Source organism: Capsicum annuum, chromosome 5 (assembly GCF_002878395.1).
Source record: "Capsicum annuum cultivar UCD-10X-F1 chromosome 5, UCD10Xv1.1, whole genome shotgun sequence".
Classification (NCBI taxonomy): Eukaryota; Viridiplantae; Streptophyta; class Magnoliopsida; order Solanales; family Solanaceae; genus Capsicum; species Capsicum annuum.
Genome location: NC_061115.1, coordinates 3,267,941 through 3,288,212, shown reverse-complemented (window position 1 = coordinate 3,288,212; position 20,272 = coordinate 3,267,941). Strand labels below are relative to the sequence as shown.

At 36.0% G+C, this 20,272-nt stretch overlaps 1 pseudogene; it reads right to left on the bottom strand.

Annotated features, from left to right (window-relative positions):
- Positions 1–3,838: 3,838 nt before the first annotated feature.
- LOC107871540 overlaps positions 3,839–20,272 on the bottom strand; it is a 35,182-nt pseudogene continuing 18,748 nt past the window's right edge.

The following is a 20,272-nucleotide window of genomic DNA, read 5'->3' as shown; positions in this document are numbered from 1 at the left end:
TATAATCTTATATATGTATGTATGTGCTTAAGTTGTTAAGTGAATTGAGCGCATGATTATTTACGTTCCCTCTCATGTTGCAACACCTCTTGATTTTAGAATATTATTTAGAAGTATGATATCAATGTTCTTAAATATTGTTGAACAATTTAAGATTGATTTTAAATTAATGAGAGGGTTTTTTTACATATTGATAAATACTGAATTTATATATATATATATATATAATGAAATAATTGTATGCTTTTTCAAGAATACATGACCACCACATGTTTGTTGAAATGATTGAAAAGAATGATCTTTGCATAATTTGATAAATGTTTTGAAAGAATGAATCTTCTTGAATTATTTCAAGTATGGTGGTCTAAAATTTATTTTTTTGAAGAAGAAAACTGTGATATGATATTTTATGGCTCAGAAACATGACTTGCAAGTCTTGGTATGACGATCCCAAATCAGTCAATGCCATGACAGACACAGAATTGAATAGAAATCAGATTTCACTCAAATTTTTAGATTTTGAATTCAGAAAGTTGCATGTTTAGAAAAGGTTAAAAATGGGCTTAAAGAGAGTTAGATGGTTACCCGAAGAAAGTACGAGTTGAAAGACTCTATGCTAGAAATCGTGATTTGCCGACACGAGATTATGGTACCATTCTTTGTGATCTTGTGTGTAATTGGACTACTATAACATGTTGACTTGATTGGGGATTATGACACCCTGCTTTATGATCTTGTGTATCCCCCCTTGCTGACACCCCAATCCTTGCGGCAGACTTGAATTGGGGGCTTGGTTGCCGAGTCAAGGGAAGATTCCATATAACCCATGAGATTGTAGAATTGTAGGGTGTACCATCTAACTCAGAAGTAATACAAAGAATGAAATCGCATTGACAAGATTGTTTTAAGATCTTTTGAAATGGCCCATGTATTTTAAACTATTTCATTCATAATGTTTTATGACTTTCTCTCACCTATGTTATATATGTAAATTTATTATTTTGGATTGCTTTGCATACCAGTATATCTGTATTGACCCCTATATTTTAAGATTCTGCTACACAATCCCGGGGTTCCGTTAAGCAGTAGATTGACTTGTCAGACACTTACAGCTGGTGAGCCTCCCTTATTTCGGAAGGCCTAACGTATATGTCATTGTTATTTTATTTTGATTCATGGTCTGACTGGGGGCCTTGTCCCAGTCTTCAAACAGAGGTTATTTTAAGTTAGTAGAGATTTCGCAGACAAGTGTTAGATGTTGATCTTTACAAACTTATTTTAGTATTGAGTAGATTGAAATAAAAGTAGACCATGATTTCATTGTAATACTTTTCCATATTTTTCTTTATTTTATATGAATGATGTTCACGATTTCCAGATAGAAAGGGGCGCCCGGGCCTTCATGGTTCAAGATGCTTGTTGCGGCCAGGGCCCCAGCTCGGGTCGTGACAAACTTGGTATCAGAGCATAGTTCATGTTTCGAGAGTATTTACGAAATCGTGTCTAGTAGAGTCTTGCTTATGGGTGTGTCGTGCACCACACTTATAATCAGGAGGCTACCAGACATTTAGGAGTTGTTTCTTATTCTTTCATACTCTAGTTCGTGCTGTAGAGTTGTCCATGAGAGAGTTATATAAATTCATTCCTTGTTCTAATTTCATGGGTCATGCCTGACTATTGAGGCGATACAAGTCTAAGAGTCTAGCTCCCCCAACGATGTGGTTTTCTCTTATTGAGTCATTCGTAAAGTTGTGAGACTGCATAAGGACTTGGGAGGAGTCCATTAGTGCTTCAACTTGTATTGATTTGAGTGTATGCTTTTATTCTGATGAAATCGTTCTTTTCAGCCTGAGATTCAAAGTCTATACTATCCCCTTTCAAAATTCTTGTTGCGGATATCATGCATAAGGGTAATGATGTATAGCAAAATATCGGAACTATATTTCCACCCTAGTAGTAGAAATTAATAAAGTGTCATGATCTATTGGTAGTGAAATGGATCAAGAAGTTGATGATATGAAGTCACAAGGCTAGAAGTCAGAGTGAGGGTGAATTTTGTGTAAATAAATAGTTTTAGTTGTATAACCATTGATTGAGGGATGGTTTGCCATTTTATAGTGATAGACTAATGTGTGGCAATATTTGGAGATTGTATGGTAGTTTGTGAAGGAAGTGACTGGTTATGATTATTATTAGTTGAAAATAGAGAAGGAACTCAAAGTGGATAGTTATGGTGGTTATAGAAATCATTTATAGATTGTGAATGAAAAAAGGTAGACTAGTCAATAGGTTATGGATAGAGATTCATTGGTGTTTCTGGAATTTGGTGATAGTGAGAATGTATACATGAATAAGTAAATATGATGTGAGAAATTAGAATATGTTGATAAGATTGAAATGGGTTGAATTATAAGATTGAGATCGACCATCCTTATTATGTGACCTTACCCCTTTGATTGTCTTTCCTCTAGCAGTTGTAAACTAGCACTGCTTGTGAGAAAGTATGTAGTAGATTTTGAGGTGTAGTAGTAATGTCTTGGAGGGGAAGTGATTCTAGGTCGTAGTTAAATGAAATGAAGTATTTTTTGGATTGAATTTCCAATTTGATGGACTAGAATATTATGTTACATGCTTCATCGGCGGTAGATGATTGATGCTAGACTATAGGCTTGAACTTTAGATGTAGAATGTGATGGTAAAAATAGTAGCTTAAGATTAATGATGTTTGTTTTGTGGGAATGAATTAGTGGGCTTGATGTGATTTGTGAAAAAACCTAAGTTGATAATTTATGGAAAGTTTAAGTGGTAATTATGATATGTATATATTCATGAGACTAGTGTTATAACGATGAATTGTTGTTGAATCATTAAGTGGATAAGAGCGTGGGTGGATTAGAATAAGTTAAACCCAGAGGTATATGTTGTTAGATAAGGTGATGTGTACGGGTGTCACGTGTGCCTAGATTTTGTTCTTGAATACTGTAGTATGGAGAAGTCGGGAAAGTTGTTGTATGGTGTTCTTTATAGTTGAATTGTGGAGATATAGGTAGGCAATGCACACCTTGGTATAGTTTACAGCTTTTGTTAAGTTGTAAGTCATGTGATTAAAGGAGTAACAATAGTATTCTAAGAAATTGAAGATGGAGTATTAAGGGCTTAAAAGTGTGGGTGTCTATGCCCATGGAAATGTTAGTTGTAAGTTGATGACTTTGGGAGTTGTAAGTAATTACGATTAGTGTTTCTGAAAGGGGGAGATGATAGATTGCAGCAGTTTCTGAAGTTTCTTGTGGTGTCAAGTTTCAAGTAAGAAGTATGATAAACCATTTCCTATTCCTATTCAAGCAAGCTCCTCCTACTTCGATTTAAATGGACATCTATCTATGTCTTATGTATTTAGGTCTTGCTTGTACCTAATGGTTTGAGCTTTCTATGTAACTCATGTCATATTTCGACCTCACAACAAGAAGCAATAATGTCCCTCAGTTCTCCAATATGTGGTATTCCTGAGCTATATGAAACTATGATTCTGCGAAGAGTTGAAGTTAATGGATGTCACCTGTGAACATCCTACATTTTTTTTCCTTTTTCTCTCATCTGATGGCATGAAAAAATTTTCCTCTGGCGGGAAACTATATCGCCCATCCACAGTACAAATGCCATCTCTTCCACAGACAGTTGGATACCCACAGTTCCCTCCATATGAAAGGGAAAGATCAGATATGACTTCCAATCTAAGTACTTTCTCATCCCATTGGTATACCCGTAAATTCCCATCAGGCTGAAGCTTTATGAATTGAGCTGGTGATGTAAGAGATTCGTGCAGAGCAGTAAGTGTTTGACCATCAAAACTGAAATGAATACTATCCGGAGAACTTGAAGCATAGTAAAACTTAGGTGGATTAGACTCGATGTAATACTGAAGGCAATATTGAACTGTCAGTGGCTTCTCTGTTGGTTGCCAGCTCGAACCTCAGGTAGGCTAGTGAAATCGTAATACAAGTTGGTTTCAACAGACACCAAACCTTCCAATGCCTTAACCACCAATGACATGGAAGGCCTCTTGGTGAAATTGCCCTGTAGACACCACGCAGCGGTGCTCATCATTTCTGTCACTGCTTCTTTGTGCATCTGCATTTCCTCATTGTTTTTGTCAACCATATCCATGAGTTGTTGTTGATCTGCTTTTCTTTCAAAAACAGTTAGCAAATGGACATCTTCATAAGCCTGGTATGGGTCTAAATTTTTCCGCCCACAGAGAACTTCCAAGAGCACAATACCAAAGGCATACACGTACACTTTCTTAGTGATTACTGAGTTCAACCATTCAGGGGCTAAATATCCTCTTGACCCTCTCATTCTAGTTTCAATTTTGCTTTTGTCTGTTACAATAAGATTTGACATCCCAAAAATCAGAATCTTAGCATTGAAATTTTGATCTGGCAGGACGTTGTGGTTTGATATCCAAATGAACTATCTTCTGGCTGCATTCGCCATGAAGATAAGCTAATCCGTTGGCAATATCTGTTATTATCCTTCGCCTTGTATGCTATGTAAGCCCATTTTCTTGATTCTTATTATAAATCCACTTATCTAGTGATCATTTACCATGTGTTCATAGATCAAAAGCCTTTGTTTTTTTTTCAGCATAAAATCCAATGAGTTCTACCAGGTTGACGTGGTGAATGCCACAGACTATCTTTACTTCTGTTAGGAATGACTCCATCACATGACCTATACCATCTAGACGCTTTACAGCTATTTTGATGCCATTACTCATTGTTCCTTCATATACAGCGCCAAATCTTCCTTTCCCCAGCTTTCTGCTGAAATCTTCTGTTATTATTTTAATTCATTGTAAGTGAACCAAGTTAGCATTCACGGTAAGATTGGTTCGAGATCCAAAAAATCCCCCGACTTTCTGGAATCGCGTGTCATCTTTTTGAAAAGAACATAGCAAGCAGTGATACTTATAATTATCCCAAAGAAAGCTACAGGAGTAGATCTTATTATCACTATGTGAGATCTTGATTTTTTTTCCCCTCCAGAAATGATTCCAGACTGTTTCTGCGCTTTTGAGGAATTCTGCACCTTAAGAAATACTCTCTTGTCCGTTCTTTCCTCATCTATGAGAGAAAAGACCTCATTCATTAATAAGCAGCCCCCACTTCTAGCCCCATCCGAGTCATCTCTCAAAACCACAGCTTTACAGTGTCTCAGGCAGGTCCTTTTGCAATCTTCAAGCTTTTTCCCCTCAAACCGTAATTTGGATGAAGCTATTTCATAATCCAATTCAAATGAAAAATATGTTGTTAGTTTTCCTTGAGTTAAAGTTAGGACTTAGTTTATTGGATTATAGTGATGAGGTGAGATGATTTCTGGATAAGATATAGAGTACAGGGTCCCGTAGCTTAAGTTAACACCTTCTTCCCTCGAGTGAGGCTTTGACATAGAAGTATATTGTAGTGGGAATCAAATTCGTGAGGGTAGATGTGTATGGGGAGAATTGTAAGTTGGGAGCGATGAGGCATGTAAGTTATTGTTTGGGGCGTAGACAAATAGTGTCTTCAAGTTTTAGTCTTTTCATTGTATCTTGTAAGCTGGAGAATGTTAATATTCTTATGTCCCACGAGAATCTCATCCAATGTCTTGAACCAATCTTAATCAGGCCGAAGATTATTATAAAAAAAAATTAATGTCTTACAATGTTTTGATCTTGTGCTATAAAACACATGCCAAGATCATGTCGACATTAAGTTTCGTTATCACATGTTTCGTGCTTACACGTTTCCCTAGGGGATATCATAAATCTCGTTGACTGCCTTCACATATTTTGTTGAGGAAAAATATTCAATGCGGTTACGCTCTTTATTCTAAAATTTTAGAGCTTCAAAAGTCCCAACCCATCATTCGGGGACGAATGATCCCAAGGGAGTGGATAATGTAACACCCCGTAATTTCGGGCTAGAATTTAGATCATTGTTCCTATGTGTATAAGCCCGAACTAAATTATTCCTTGTTAATGTATGTGTGGTGATCACTCCTATAGTGTATTAAAACCTTTGAATATGAATTGAGGTCACAAGAATCTCCTAACTCTAAGACGAGTTGAAAACAATTCTATCGATTACTTTTTAGTGGACACTTCAACTTGGGTCAATTTTCATCGACCATGAATTCTGTTATATAGAAAACTGGCTGGCATGCTATATATAAAATGAAATTTATTTGAGTTCTCTTTCTAACACAACTAATTTCGTCCAAATCCAACATCGGAGTAAAAAGTTATGTCCAATTTACATCAGCATATCAACCTCTCAACTAAGGGACAGCTGCGACCTTTTTTGTTTCTTTAGGGGTATTTTCGTCTTTTTGCTCATCTCACCTCAGCCAAAACACGAAATAAAATAAGTATTTGGGCAATATACATCACAAACTAATCAATTCCTCTCAAAAATACAACCCTAATCCTTTCCCCAAAGATCAAGAACTCATCCCTAAGATCAAGAATTCCAAGAAAAGGGTCAAGATCCGAGTTCCATCTTTCAAACTAAATAATCTAAGGTACGTGGATTTTCCTAAATCTACATGGGCATGGTAAATTCTTCTTAATCATGTTAAATATTTAGAAATCATGAATTTACCTAAAGGTATTTTGGACTTATAATTAGATTTATGCTTTTAAAGCTTTTGATGATATTGATTTGGTCTTGAGGCCTTTCCCCCAAATTGATTTATAATCTTATATATGTATGTATGTGTTTAAGTTGTTAATTGAATTGAGAGAAATATTATTTATGTTTCCTCTCGTGTTGTAACACCTCTTGATTTTAGAATATTATTTAGAAGCATGGTATCAATGTTCTTGACTATTGTTGAACGATTTAAGATTGATTTTAAATTGATGAGAAGAGGATTTTTGTAACACCCCGTACTTTCGGGCTAGAATCAAGACCGTCGTCCTTATACGTATAGACCAGAACTAGATGATTCCTTGTTAATATATGTGTGGTGTTCAATCCTATAGTGTAAAAATACCTTTTAATATGAATTGAGTTCACAAAAATCCTCTAACTCTAAGACGAGTTGAAAACATTTCTACCGAATAAGTTTTACTAGATATTTAAACTTGGGTCAACTTCCATCGACCATAACTCCTAGTATATGATGAATTAGAGGCCTATTATATATCAAATGAAAATTCTTCGAATAAGCTTTCCAACGATACAATTTCTCCTAAATACGATACCCGAGCAAAAAGTTATGGCCATTTTAGTGACTGAGACAGTAGCATCATGCGATAAGTGTGCGACACACGCCCTATCGAACGCTCCAAATTTTCAGATTCTGTTTCCGCATTTTTAAGGACAAAATGGGTATCTTCCACCACTTATCCAGCTATAACACGATATTAAACTCCCGAAACACCAAACTATGATTCTATTCACCCAAATTACCCAAGAACACTCTCTAGGGTTTCAAACTAAAAACCCAGATAACTCAAGATTCAACCGTGGGTTTCTCTTAATTCTTCAAGATTCAAAATCTCCATTGCGATGGCTACAAGAGTCACCCATCAATTGTACGTATAGAATCCCAAAAGCTAGAGTTCATTCAAAAGCTTCTAATTTAAGGTATGCGGGGTTTTCTTAAAAATCTCATGGGCATAGAAATCATATTTTTATGAAAAGGATTTAGGATTTGTAAATACAATCATGTTTTAGAAGTTTTGATGGTATTGTTTTGGTCTTTAGGCCTTCCCCAAATTTATTTGAATTGATATATGTATATATGTACATGTTTTAATGTTGATGATTGAATTGAGAGCATGATTCATGTGAAAATCCCTCTGTTGTTATGATTTTCCTTACTTATCATATGATATAGGTTGTTTTTGAAATGCATCTTGAAAAGCATGTTACGAAGTGTCTTAATTTATGAATGATTTGGTTATGAATTTTGAATTCCAAAGAGAGACTTGTTTCTATTGAAATTTTTTGAAAATACATATAATGAAAGAGTGCATGGATTTTGCCAAAATCACATGACCGCCTTATGTTTGAAAAGTTCTTGCATAGTTTTGACTTATGCTTTCGGAAGATGAAATCTCTTATACTGTTTGCATGTTTGGGTGGTCTGAACTATGTTTTAATGAAAGAATTATGCATGATGCATTATGGCTCAGAAATAGGACTTTCAAGTCTTGGTGTGACGACACCAATTCAGATTATGCCATGATAATTCAGAACAAAATAGAATGCATGTTTGAAATCAAACTTTTCAGATGTTGAAACTAGAAAAAAATGCATGATTCAGAACAGGATAACATTGGGCATAAAGAGATCTTAGGTGGTTCCCCGAAGAAGGCATGAGTTCAGACAACTCATTGCCCGAAACCGTGATTTGTTGATCCGAGTATATTATATTATGCTGTCCTAGTGCCGTATCAGAATTAGAAACTCCAACCCTTGAGGCACACTCGGGTTGGAGACTTTTCCGTCGAGTCAATGACGGATTTCATATAGCCCGTGGTATTTTAGACTTGTCGGGGTGTACCACCTAACTCAGAATTAATACGAAGACCAGAAACAACATTGTCAAGAATGATTTATGATTTTCAGAAAGGTGCCTATGTATTTTGAAAACCACTTTATGTATGATGTTTTGACCAAATTGCTCTCTATTATTTTTTTTATATATACAAGCTTTATTTTGGATTACTTTGCGTACCAGTACATCTGTATTGACCCCCTCCCTCCAGGTTCTGAGGCATAATCTAGGAGTCCTGATAAGCAGTAGATTTCATCAGACAGAAGTGAAGAGTACCAGTTGGTGAGCCTTCTATATTTCAGAAGGCCTAGTTTCTTCCAGACAGTTATTATTTATTATGGTTTTGGTCTACTGGGGGCCTTGTCCCAGTTTTTAGACAGTTGTTATTTGATCATGTAGTAGAGATTTTGCAGACGGTTTTTAGATGTTGTTAGTTGGTATTGGATTTTATTCCTCATTGTTTAAACTGAATCTAGAATATGACCATGTTTCCATATTAGAATGTATTTCCGCATCTTCTTTTATTATATGAATGTTGTGCATGATTACCAGACAGGATAGGGTGTCCTGGCCTTCATGGCTCGGGATGTTCGTCACGGCCAGGCCCCCGGTTCGGGTCGTGATAGTTTACATGTTGATAAATGTTGAATATATATACATATATATAATGAAACAATTGCATGATTTACCAAGAATACATGACCACCACATGTTTTTTGAAATGATTGAAAAGAATGATCTTTGAATAATTTGATAAATGTTTTGGAAGAATGAATCTTCTTGAATTATTTGAAGTATGGTGGTCTAAACTTTGTGTTTGAAAGATAAAACTTTTATATGATATTTTATGGCTCAGAAACATGACTTGAAAGACTTGGTATGACGATACCAAATCAGACAATGCCATGACAGACACAGAATTGAATAGAAATCAGATTCACTCAGATTTTCAGATTTTGAATTTAGAAAGTTGCATGTTTAAAAAAGGTTAAAAATGGACTTAAAGAGAGTTAGATTATCACAACCCGAACTAGGGCCTGGCCGTGACGGACATCTTAAACCCTGAGGGCCTGAAACGTCCCTCTCCTAGTAAGCATGCACACATTTATATAAATAAAGAAGATGCGGAAACATAATCTGCTACGAAAACATGGTCAATTTAGAATTCATCATAAGTATGAAAATTGAAAACGAACTACATCTAATAACATCTAACTCATTCTGCAAAATCTCTACTATAGGAAAATCTAACAACTGTCTGAAAACTGGGACAAGGCTACCAGTAGACCAAAACGATAATAAGGGACATAATCTGAAAGACGGGCCTTCTAGAATAGATAAGGCTCACCAACTAATCATTGCAACTCTGTCTGACGAATCTACTGCCTTTCTGGACTCCTAGACTGAGCCTTAGAACCTGGAGGGAGGAGGGGGAGAGGGTCAATACAGATGTACTGGTACACAAATAAATCCAAAATAAAGCTTATATGTAAATAAAATAGTTTGGGAAACAACTTTGTCAAAACATTATACATCAAGTGGCTTTCGAAAAACATGGGTACATTTCTGCAAAACATGTAACCTTTCTGTCAATGGAAGTTCTGATCTGTATATTACTTCTGAGTTAGGTGGCACTCCCCTACAATTCTGATATTCCACAGGCGGTATGGAATCGTCCATTGACTCGACGGGGAAGCCCCCAATCCAAGTGTGCCGCAAGGGTTGGAGTTCCTGAATCTGATATGCCACAGGGATCTAGGCAGCGTAATAAATAAACCCGGATCAACAAATCACATTTTTAGGTGATGAGTTGTTTAATAATCACGCCTTCTTCGGGGAATCACCTAAAATCTCTTTATGCACAATTTTATCCTATTCTAAATCATGCATGTTTCTAGTTTCAACATCTGAAAAGTCTGATTTCAAACATGCATTAAATCTATTCTGAATTATCATGGCATAATCTGAATTAGTGTCGTCACACCAAGACTTGCAAGTCCTATTTCTGAGCTATCATGCATCATGCATAATTCTTTCATTAAAACACAGTTCAGACCACCCAAACATGCAAACTATATAAAAATTTCATGTTCTGAGAACACAAGTCAAAACTATGCTGAGATTGTTCAAACATATGGTGGTCATGTGCTTTTAGAAAAATCATGAACTCTTTCATTATATAAATATTTTCAACATTTATCAATATGCACAAAACTCTCTTTCGAATTCAAAACCATAAATCAATTTGTAGCATTAATCAAGATATTTTATATCATGCTTTTCAAGATACATTCAAAATAGTCTATATCATAAGAAAATTGGGAAAATCATACCAAGAGAGGGATTCATGTGAGTCAGGATCTCAATTCATTCATAAATCATAAAACATACGCATAAATATATATATAATTTCAAATCAATTTGGGGAAGGTCAAAAGACCAAAAAATACCGTAAAGATTTCTAAAATATGAATGTATTCATAAATCTGAAAACCCCTTTCTTAAAATCATGATTTCTATGCCCATGAGATTTTTAGAAAACCCCCCACCTACCTCAAAATAGGAAAACAATGGGTGTTTCTTGAAGCCTATGATCCGGAGATTTCGAATCTTCAATCGATTTTGAAAACCCACGGTTGAATCTTGAGTTTCTTGAAGTTCTTGTTTGAAGTTCTAGAGAGGATTCTTGATGATTATGATGAAAGTAGGGTTAAGTTGCTCAAACATACCCTAAATCCTTTGTTTGTACGATTTTAAAGGCTGGGAAAAGTCAAAATTATCCTTAATGACTCCTAAATAGAACTGGAAATTTAAACTTAGAAACCCGATTTTGGGTGCCACCGCGACGCGCCACAATCGCGGTGGTCCACTGGAATTAGACGAGTGAGAAATTGAGTGCCTCCGTAATGCGCCACCATCACGGATCCCCATTGGAATTTGATGATTGTCAATTTGACCCTCTCCGCGACGCGCTAGACACCAAAATGACGATGTTTACGACTGAAATTTTAAATTACTCATAACTTCTTCACCGAGGTTCCGTTTTGGACGAATCTTATATTATTGAAAATCTAATTCAGTCATCTACGTAATAAAAGGTTGAAATCTAGAAAATTGCAAATGAAAATTAATTTAGATCATTCTAAAAGCTAATTCTTAAAATTTTTATGGACAGAATTTAGCTAAGAAGATGTCGGGGTGTTATATAGATGGTTACCCAAAGAAAGTACAAGTTGAAAGACTTTATGCTAGAAACCGTGATTTGACGACATAGGATTATGGTACCATTCTTTATGATCTTGTGTACCTTGATTCATGTCATCCCAAATTGGGATTATTGGTTAGGAGCCCTGCTTTGTGATCTTGTTCACTACCATGATATGTTGACTTGATTGGAGATTATGACACCCTGCTTTGTGATCTTGCATGTCCCCCCTTGCTGAAACCCTAATCCTTGTGGAAGACTTGAATTGAGGGCTTAGCTGCCGATTCAAGGGCGTAGTACAAATAGCCCATGGGGTTGTTGAAATATAAGGTGTACCATCTAGCTCAGAAGTAATACAAAGAATGAAATCACATTGTCAAAATTATTTTAAGATCTTTTAAAATGACCCATGTATTTGAAACTATTTCATGCATAATATTTTATGACTTTCTCTCACCTATGTTATATATGTATAAATTCATTATTTTGGTTGCTTTGTGTATCAATACATCTGTATTGACCCCCTATATTTCAGGATTCTAATACACAGTCCTGGGGTCCCATTAAGCAGTAGATTGACTTGTCAGAAGTTTGCAGCTGGTGAGCCTCTCTTATTCGAAAAGGCCTAATGTATATGTCATTATTATTTTATTTTGATTCATGGTCTGACTGGGGGGCCTTGTCCTAGTCTTTAGATAGTGGTTATTTTCAATTAGTATAGATTTCGCAGACAAGTGTTAGATGTTGATCTTTACGAACTTATTTCAATATTGAGTAGTTTGAAATAAAAGTTGACCATGATTCCATTGTAATACTTTTCCACATTTTTCTTTATTGTATATGAATGGTGTTCACGATTACTAGATAGAAAAGGGCATCCGGGCCTTCATGGTACGGGATGTTCGTCGCGGCCAGGGCCCCAGCTCGTGTCGTGATAGAGAGACTTATATATTTGCAGATGATGTGATCAAGTATGTTATTTTTGTTCTAGACTTCAGTCTTAATCTGTTATTTTTTGCTAATATAACCAAGGAACTCTCTTGCTTTGTTTCATTCTATCCTGATTTTTATGTCTTTCGGGATCTCTTCAATGGAAATGTGAAGGGGATAGGTAGATAGAAGGGTGGACTTTATATTCTCATAATAGAATGGGAAGACAACACTGACCCTGTAACACTAAAGCATAGTAATATCATTGCAGATGTAGCACAGAAGCTACTGGAATTTTCCAAACGACACCTGCGTCCGAAGATTAGGCGCAAGTTGTAACACCCCACAAAAGTCGTGCAAGTGTTATCTTGTAGTATCTTGCTTATAGAGTTGAAGAATTAAAATTTTTTTAAGTGCAAAAAGGAATTAGTCTCATTTTGAGCTACTAATCTTTGAGGATTTTATTTTTGACCTTTCCGACCTCCATTTCTTAATTTTTTTATTGATATGCGATGCGGAAAGTCCAAAGTACATCCGGGGTGAGTTTTGAAATTTTATGGATGAGCGTAAGGGCACATTTGGTGCCCCAAAATAGTGAGCCTCCGTGATTGGGCCACGGAGCCCTACCATCGCGTTGCCTGGGAGTGAGCAACGTGATAGGCAAGGCGGCGCCTTGCTTATCGCGGTGTCCAACCAAGGTGGTGCCCTAACTATCTCCCTGGGCCAATTTTTCATTTTTTCCCCAAAATATTAAGGGTATTTTGGGTATTTTCAACCCCTTATTCATCTTAAACATGGGATTTTACTCCTAAAACACCACTTTACTAATATTTTTCTCAAAATCCACCAAGAACACTCATTAGGGTTTAAACCTAAATTTCCAAAAATCTCAAGATTCCACTGTCGGTTTTAGATATTGATTTGAGAATTAGAATCATATAACCGAGGCCTTCAATAATCATCTATCAAAGTCCTAAATTGAGGTACGTGGGGTTTTCTTAAAAGTTACATGGCATAGAAAAATCTTTTAATTATTCAAAGGATTAAGAAATCATTATTTTAAGGGAAGGGTTTTAGATTCACAATTATAACCATGTTTTAGTAGCCTTGAGAATATTGTTTTGGTCTTTAGGCCTTTCTAAATTGACTTGAAATTATATGTTTATTCATGTTTGTGTTTAGAGTTGATATTTGAATTGAGAGCATGACTACTTACGCTCCCTCTCTTGTTGCAACACTTGATTTTACAATGTTATTTAGAAGCATGGAAATCAATGTTCTTTATTATTGTGGAATGTTTTGATAGTGATTTTTAAATTGATGAGAGCGGTTTTTCATGTTGATAAATGTTGAACTTATTTGCATGATTTTGCCAAAGTTGCATGGCCACCATGTGTTTGTTGAAATGATTGAAAGGAGTGATTTTCTGCATGGTTGGTAAATATAGTGAAGAATGTATCTTTATTCATTATTTGAAATATGATGGTCTAAGTTTCATGTTTTGAAAGTGAGAACCTTTAATGAAACAAAATGACTCAGAATTATGACTTGCAAGTCTTGTTATGACTATATCAAATCATAAAATGCCATAATAGACACAGACTAATATAGAAATCAGACTTTCATGATTTTTAGTTCAGAATGATACATATTCAGAAAAGGTTAAAATTAGGCATAAAGAGATGTTAGGTGGTTCCCCGAAGAAGGCACGAGTTAAGACAAATCATTGCCCAAAATTGTGTTTTGCCAATACAGGTATATTATTCTACGTTGGCCTAGTTCCCTGTGGAGTATCAGACTCAGACACTCCAACCCTTGCGGCAAACTCGGGTTGGGGGATTCCTGACCCAGTCAATGTCGGGTTTAATATAGACCGTGGAATATCAGACTTGTAGGGGAGTGCCACCTAACTCAGAAGTAATAAAAAGAATAAAATTACACGGACTTGAATATTTTATGTCTATACCAGAACTGCCCATGTGTTTTGAACTATATCATGCATATGTTTTGAAATCTGCTCTCATCTATTTTATATATATTTAAATATATTATTTTGGTTTTCTATATGTACGAGTACATATGTATTGACCCCCTACCTTCCAGGTTCTGAGGCAGTAGAATTTGAAGAGAGAAATGATCTATGCAGTTGTGAGCTTTCTTTATTCCAAAAGGCCTATTTATTTAAAACTATGTCATTTATCTTATTTTGGGTCTACTGGGGCCTTTTCCCAGTTTTCAGAGAGTTATCATTTTATCATGTAGTAGAGATTTTGCCGACGGGTTCAGATATTGTCTAGTTGTTGTTGGGTTTTTATTATTCCCTCTTTTAATTGAAATCAGAACATGACCATGATTCCGTTTCGTTATTGTCATGACCCGAATCGGGGCCCTGGCCGTGACGAGCATTCCGAACCATAAAGGCTCGAAACACCCCTATCTATCTGGTAATCATGCACATAATTCATATGATAAAAGAAATGCGGAGGATTCACAATACTACGGAAACATGCTCATGAGTCCAATGAAATCAATAATGGGAAATAATGTCACACAACATCTATCGGCATTTGAAAACCATCTGCGAAATCTCTACTATATGACTAAAACAAACAACTATCTGAAAACTGGGACAAGGCCCCCAGTAGACCCAAAACTATTAAATGATAAATAAACTGCCATACATCAGGCCTTTCGGAATATAGAAGGCTCACCACTTGTCTCTGTAAAACTATCTGAAGAATCTACTGATTTTCTAGACCCCTAGACTGTGCCTCCGAACCTGGGAGGGAAGGGGGTCAATATAAAGTATTGGTACGCAGAATAATCCAAAAAAAAGTAGAGATTTATATATAAAATAAATGAGAGATGATATAAAGCAAATTATTGCAAAATGATTTCAAAAATACATGGGCTTAGTATAATGATTTTTCAACAAAAAGGCAACACATTTGAGCTAGGTGGTACACCCTACAATTTCATATTTTCACCAACTGTCAAATCTCGGTTGCCATTGAGATTAGAGTATAAGTGAGGGAAAGACACACAAGATCACACAGTAGGGTGTCTCGACCCAATCAAGTATGGTAGTGCACAAGATCACAAAGCAGGTCTCCTGACCATAGTCCCAATTTGGGATGACATAATGTCAGGTACACAAGATCACACAGCAAGGTACCAAGTTCCCTAGTTGGCAAACACGGTTTACAACGTAGAGTCATTTGGCTCGTGCTTTGTTTGGGTAACCACCTATCTCATAAAATCAATGCATTAAACTCATTTTAATCAATCACATGTCATACTCTACAGGGTATCGCCATATCCGACCTGCAAGTCATCAATATCACATCAACTTTCTAGATTTTCATACCATTTGCAACATGCACATATGTATGTATTTCACACCATTAAAACACATACACCATGGTTCTCAACAATCAATTATTCAAGAAGTTTAATAATTTATGAGTAATGTCATATCAATTGCAAAACTCATGCTCTCAATGGTTTTAACACTAGTATAATATGGGGCATAAATATTATCATGGGAAATTTAGAAAATTCACAACTCATGTACATCGCACCCTTTTGAAATTTCAGGTCATATGTCCACAATTCAACCATTTAAATACATTCAAACGAACAACCCCATGATATCTCAATAGTTCTTTCAAAATCATATATCAAAACATGTTATTTGTTTCAATTGAAAACTCCCATTTGTAAAAACATATATATACTTGTATAAATTTAAAGTCTTACATAAATTCCTTTTTGAAAACATGCCCATGAAATTTAGGACAACCCCACGTACCTCTATTTATGAAATTAGTGGGTGCTTCTTGAATCCTATGATCTGGGGATTTCGAATCTTCAATCGATTTTGAAAACCCATGGATGAATCTTGGGTTTCTTGAAGTTCTTGTTTGAAACCCTAGAGAAGATTCTTGATGATTTTAATAAAAATAGGGTTAAGTTGCTCAAACATACCCTAAATCCTTTTTTTGGACAGTTTTAAAGGCAAGGGAAAAGTCAAATTTATCCTAAATGACTCCTGAACGGAACTGGAAATTTGCACTTAAAAACCTGATTTTGGGTACCACCACGATACGCCACAATCGCAGTGGTCCAATGGCATTCGATGAGTGGGAAATCGGGTGCTTCCATGATGCTCCATCATCGTGGAGCACCAATATAATTTGACAATTGTCAATTTGACCCTCTCCACGACGTGCTAAACCCTAAAATGATGATGTTTACGACTGGAACTTTAAATTATTCATAACTTCTTTACCGAGGGTTCATTTTGGATGAATCTTATATTGTTGGAAAGCTAACTCAGTCATGTATGTAATGAAAGGTTGAAATCTAGGAAATTCCACATTAAAAATAATTTAGATCATTCTAGAAGATAATGCTTAGACTTTTCATGGATGAAACTTAGCTAAGAAGACGTTGGGGTGTCACAGTTATCTATTTCCACATTTTATTTTTATGCATGAATGGTGTGTGATTTCAAGTTAGAAGGGATCTCAGTCCTTCGTGGTTTGGGATGTTTATTACGGCTAGGGCCCCATCTTGGGTCATGACAAACTTTGTATCTGAGCACGGTTCATGGTCCCTGGGTATTTATGAAATCGCATCGAGTAGTGTGTAGCGCACCATACTTATAAGCAGGAGTATACTAGGCATTTAGGAATGTTTTCATTCTTGGTGATTTAGTTCATGCTGTGAATCTGTATGTCCCCTAATCAATGATTTCTTTCTTTTAGAAAATCACCATGCGTTCCAGCAGAAGAGTTCCATCCAACTTATGGGATGCAGACCCATAACAGAGCTCACACCCTAGAACCTGTACCTACTCCATAACTACCTCTAGTCTCGACCAGTCCCCCTCGGGCCCCAAGGACAAATGTTAACCATCCCAGTTTTCTTAGAGGGATATTTTGAATGCTGATTTCAGGCAGTCCATTTATATGCTTGCACAACTGGTAGCCTCTTAGACCCATCGGCCAGAAGATGTAGGTTCGATATCTGGCACATCTGAAAGTACTCGGATTGGTCAGTTCATAAGGATGAACCTGCCCAAGTTTACTGGCACCAAGGTAGAGAAGGATCCACAGGAGTTTGTGGATAAAATGGAGAAGATTTTTTAGGTAATATATGTAGATGAGGTGAAAGGGGTGGAATTAGCATCTTATCAGCTTAAAAAAGTTGTGAATCAATGGTATAGTGAGTGGGAAGATTCGAAGGGTGAGAATGTTGAGCCCACAGTATGGGGTGATTTTGTGGAAGCCTTCCTTGATCGATTCTTTCCTCTAGGGTTGAGGGAGGTCAAAGCTAAAGAGTTTATGAATCTAAAGCAAGGAGAAATGAGTTTCAACGAATATACTCTGAGATTCAACCAGCTATCCCATTATTCCCCAAAGTTGGCTGGTAATATAAGAGCCCGTATGAGGAAATTTACGTCTGGTCTTTTAGATGACTTAGTGCTCAAATGCAAGGGAGCAATGCTGAATAGGGATATATACTCCAAGCTGTCAGTCCACATGCAGCAGGTGGAAGAGCAGAATATTATACATGATTACCAAATATAGAAGGGTATTCGGGCCTTCATGGTTTGGGATGCTCGTTACGGCCAGGGAATTGGCTTGGGTCATGATAAACTTGGTATCATAGCACGATTCATGGTCCCAGGGTGTTTGTGAAATTGATTCGAGTAGAATCCTATTGATGGGTATATAGCACGCCACACTTATATGCAGGAGGCTACAAGGCATTTAGGAATGTTACTCTTTCTTTATGTTCTAGTTCATGCTATAGAGTCAGAATGTTCCTCTTTTGTACTCTAATTTGTGCTATGGTGTTGCCCATATGAAAGTAAAGTCCTCTCAACTCTTTCCTTACTCTGATGTTCTTAGATATGTCTCATTATTGAGAAGATTCAAGTGTAGAAGCATAGAATATAAATGATTTGGTCCCTGATTAAGTCATAAAGGATTATAAAATTGTGCAAGGACTTGAGAAAAGTCTTTTGGCACTTCAAGGTTTATTGATTCTAGTGTAAACTTTGATTTTGATGAAATTGAGCTTTTCAGCTCGAGGTATAAAGTGTATTCATTCCTTTTCAAAATTTATATTGCAAATTTCTTGCATAAGAAGAATGATGTGTAGCAGAATATTGGAATTGTATTTCTACCTGAATAGTAGTATAAGTTAAAGTGTTAATGTCATGACATATTGGTAGTGAGATTGGACCAAGAAGTTAGTGATAAGATGTCACAAGGTTAAAAGTCAGAGTGAGGGTGACTTTGGTGTAAGTAAATATTTTTCTTTGTATAACCGTTGATTGAGGGATGATTTTCCATGTTATGGTAATAGAATAATGTGATAGTAATATTTATGGATTGTAAGTTATTCTATAAAGGAAGTGTTTGGCAGTGATTATTATCTATTCAAGAGATAAGGAAGGATACTACAGTGAAGAGTTATTGTGGTTACAGAAATTCCATATAGGCTGTGAATGAAAAAGGTTAGATTAGCCAATAAGTTACAAGTATAGACTCAATGTTCTATGTGGAATTTGAAGAAAGTCTAAATGTATGCTTGGGTAATTAAGTATGATGGGAGAAATTATAATATGTAGATAAGATAGTATTGTGGTATAATATAAGATTAAGGTTGATCATGTCTATTATGTAACCTTACCCCTTAACCTTCTTTTCTTTAGTAGTTGTAAACTATTACTACTTGTGAGAAAGTATGTAGTAGATTTTAAGGTATAGTAGTAATGTCATAAAGGTGTTTTGGTTGTGGGTAGCATCTAGAAATGAAGTAATTGTGGTTGACTTCTCACTTTGATGGACTAGTATAATTTGTTGCATGCTTCATCGGTAGTATGTGATCTTTTCTAGACTGTAGTCTTGAATTTTAGATGTAGAATGTGGTAATAAGAATAGTATCTTAATATTAATGATGTATGTTTTATAGAAATGAATTAGCAGGCTTGATGTGATTTGTGAAAGAGCCTAGGTTGATAATTGATGGAAATTTTAAGTGGTAATATATTGTGAGGTATATGTGCATATGAGGGCTAGCATTAAAATGATGAATTGTGGGTGAATCATCAAGTGGATAAGGGCATAAGTACATAGGAATAAGTTGTACCCCTGGTAGTATGGCGTTAGGCAAGATTTTATGATATAATTTATGTGATAAACGGTATAATGTTAGAAGGTTAAGTAGTGGAGGGTGGATTTTTATGTGATAAGGAGTGACGTTGTTTATGCTCATGGGATTGCGAGTTGTATGCTTTCAGAGTATACCTAAAAAGGGAAAGTTCAGCATTTATGCATAGAAGTGTTTTGCGTACATAGTTGTGTTCTTGAAATTCTAGTATGGAGAAGTCTGAGGAAGTTGTTGTGTGGTGCTCTTTAGAGTTGGATAGAAAAAAAAATAGTTAGGCAATATGTGCCCTTAGTATAGTCTTACAGATTTTGTGAAGTTGTAAGTTGTATGATTAGAGGTGTAATGCGAGTATTCTAAAGAGTTTAGGATAGAGTGTTAAGTGTTTGGAGGAGTGGATGTCTATGC